This window comes from Camelus bactrianus, chromosome 6 (genome assembly GCF_048773025.1).
Source record: "Camelus bactrianus isolate YW-2024 breed Bactrian camel chromosome 6, ASM4877302v1, whole genome shotgun sequence".
NCBI lineage: Eukaryota > Metazoa > Chordata > Mammalia > Artiodactyla > Camelidae > Camelus > Camelus bactrianus.
The window spans coordinates 74127401-74130976 of NC_133544.1; the positions used below are offsets into that span (position 1 = coordinate 74127401).

General features: G+C 39.0%; 1 protein-coding gene across 1 annotated transcript in view; it reads right to left on the bottom strand.

Annotated features, from left to right (window-relative positions):
• UBR1 (ubiquitin protein ligase E3 component n-recognin 1) overlaps positions 1-3576 on the bottom strand; it is a 134192-nt gene that overhangs the window by 130482 nt on the left and 134 nt on the right. The gene's annotated exons all lie outside the window — the stretch shown is intronic.

Sequence of the window (3576 nt, forward strand, 5' to 3'; positions counted from 1 at the left end):
TCTTTGTGATTAGCAGTAATGTTTTTATGCTTGACTACCTGTTTTTTCCCAACAAAAAATTCATATATATCCTGGCTCCTCCCCTGCCTCTTCACAGCAGTTCCTCAGAGCTCTCTGAGAGGCTGTCTCCTGAGCTATAGTTCTCAGTAAGGGCCAAGAATAAAACTATACCTTACCACTCTTGCATTGTGCGGGTTTTTTTCAGTCATCAGGTGGTAAATTTTACATTGCATGTATTTTATCACAATTTTGAAAAATAATTTTAAAAAATCTTTATACACACAAAAAACTTCTTTGATTATATTACTTTAGCTATGGAAACTGAAACCATGCCCCATAGAGTTAACAGAAGCTGATGACTAACAAAAATTCTTGAGCTTGTCTTACAGAGCAATAGATGTAGGAACAGCTTGTTGAAACCCCTTTGCTTGTAAACTTCCTTCATTAATTAAGCTTGCTTTAGTTATTGTATTTTTCTTTCTTTGTTTCTTTCTTTTTCCTACCACTTTAATTGCACACCTTTTCAACTTCATACAGCCCAGTTGTTTTACAGGTACTTGGAGTCAGCTCTTGGCCAGAGCGAACTGGGTGGGGCTTGTTGGGGTTACTGACCTCTAAAACTGAGCCTGGGCAGATGTCTGAAGAAAAGCCTTTTGATGTCAGAGGGCAGGAAAATTCCACCTTCAGATAGTGCTAAGCACTTCCATTTTGAATATGCAGAAACATGTAACCCAACGCATCTGCACAGAGCACTGATGACTTCACCTTTCCCCCTACCTCCAATCACCTTTCCCCACGCCTAAGACCACCCTGCTTATCCCATAAATATCCCAACTCCCTCACCTTCGGGGAGGCAAGACTTACTCTCTCATCTCCTCATCTAGCTGCCTTGTGAATAAACTCTAAGCCATAAACCTGGGAGTCTCAACATTTGACTTGCTGCATGTTGAGCAAATGGACCTGGTTGGGTAACAAAATGACTTCACAGAACAATGACTTAATAATACAATGTTGGATTTTTAATCAAGATTAGTATAAGAAAGAGTGATCTGAAGATCATTTTTACATCTCATGTTTATGCAACATGCAGTTCAATTTATGACTATAGATGACAATGTACATTGTATTGTGAAATGTCCAAGTGATAAATTCTCCCTTGACTTTAGTTCTAGGAAAGTTTGCTTTCACGGTGAATTGCTGCTTGCTATCTTTATGAGATTACAAGAAATCTACCATTCTCCTCTGACTATGAGGAACTGAGAACCACCTTTCATGCTAATTTGTAGTGATTAGCTGGTCAAACCAGTATTTCCCTGGAGAATTATTAACCATCCTTAAATAAATAATTTCCTCTTTCTACTCACCTTGAGCACCTTGAGTGAAGCAGCTTGGTTATAATTCAGTGTCTGAAGTTCAGACTGCTGGCCTTTGTGACTAAAACTATGTTTCTCTGTCCAAGATGTCTTTACAGCATGTCTCTCCCTGTCATCTGTCACATAGCTTCTTGTATTCCATTTCTGGAAAATAATTCTCATATCTTTAAGGCAGGTTCCCCCGAAGCCTTTCCAAATGCATTTTTGTATGCCACATTGCCTGTGTTTTAAATCAGATCATCTCAACCATATCTTCCAAATTTGGTTTAAAGAGATCCATCTAGATGTTTTCTAGTGGTGCGGTGTTAGACAAAACCAAAAACTTTATTCAGATGGACAGTACTCTCTACATATACACTATAGCCCTAGTTTTTTCCTCACCTGGGCTCCAAACTTTTGCTCTAACTTTTAACTATCTCATTTTCTTCCCTCAAATATCCAATCAGCTGTCAAATTCAGTAGTTTCTGTCTTTACAATCCTTTCTTTCTAATCTCAGTGTTACACTCTCCCATCTTTTTACTTCAGGCCTTTGTAATTACCCACTATCTGGGTATCTTAATCCATTCTGGCTGCTGTAACAAAATAGCACAGACTGGGTGGTTTGTAAATAACAGAAACTTATTTCACTGTTCTGTAGGCTGGAAGTTTAAGATCAGGGTGCTAGTGTGGACAGGTTCTGGTGAAGGCTCTTCCAGGTTGCAGACTGCTGACTTCTTGCTGTGTCCTCACATGGTGGAAGGGGCCAGGGATCTCTCTAGTGTCTCTTTTAGAAAGACAGTAGTCCCACTCATGAGGTTGGAGCCCAAAGCCCCCACCTCCAAATATCATCAACATATGAATTTTGTGGGGACACATTAAGACTGTAGCACAGGATTAGTGCAATATTCTTTTTAACAGGACTCTGTGCCACACCTCTGTTCAATTGGTTCCCTATGCTGGTGCCAGATCTAGCTTCATTCTTGGCATTTACAGAGGCCTTCTGCCATGTGGCTCAAAGGGCCTGCTCTAATTCCCCAAGGCATAACTCAGTCACAGCCAAACTGAAGTACAGTTTCCCATGGTAACCGCGTGGTATTATATCCAGGAGTCCATCTCCACCTCCTTCTCCTCCCTCCTCCACTACCGAAATCTGTGGATGCTCAGGTCCCAAAGTTGGCCCTCTGTATCCGCAGATTCCACATCCTCATGTTTGGTTGAATCCATAGATGCCAAACCCTGGAATAAGGAGGACTCTCACTGTCTCCTCAACATGACTTGAATTTTCTCACCTTAAAAAGTTTTGGTTCATGTTGTTAAATCCTGGTGGAAAGTGCTTTGCCTCACCCTACCCCCAGTCTCTGCCACTCAAAAATCCTATTTATCCTTTACATGCCACCTCCCTAATTAAACTTTTCCAGACTCTCTCCAAAGATGTGATCCCTTCCTCTAGCCTTTTATATCTGAAATTCATCTCTTGTGGCAAATGGCATATTCTTCTTAAATTCATTTGTGTATTTCTCTCTGCTACATAAGCTTCTAAAATAATTAACCGTGGCTCTTTAGCTACTTATCATTATGGTAACATTCTGTATGTTTTCTGCTGAGATCAATGTCTTATACTCCAGAGGTACTCAAAAAATATTTAACAAATTGAAATTGGCATAACTCCAATACTGGCAACATGCCCCACTAAAATAATTCAAAAAGGTTCAAAAACCTTTTATTTTTATTTAAAACATTTTATTTGTATAAAAATGTTTATTCAGAGCAGAAATGTTTATTCAGAATGTTTATTCAAAACACGTTTATGCAAAAATGTTTGTTCAGAACATAATAAACAATCCAAAAGTTCAACAATAAGGGAATGGTTAGATAAATTAAGGGCAGGAACCAAATATAATTTTCTTGTACTTAGCCCATAGGAAGTATTTTAAAACTGATTAACTGAATGATACACCACTGTAGTGGAATATTATGTAATCAAGCGCATGTGAAATCAGGTTTAGGAAAAAACAACTTTCACAAAACATACGGATTATATATACAGAAAACCTATGGAGGGACATTGTTAATAATCAGAAGGAGCCAGACGAAACTACTTGCCACATTTGTACAGCAATTTTAAAGGCGTCCTAATATATACTTTGAGTCTCACGACGACTCTGTGAAGTACGCACGGGAGGTATTATTAACTCCGGTTCACAGGTAAGGAAACCGACTCAC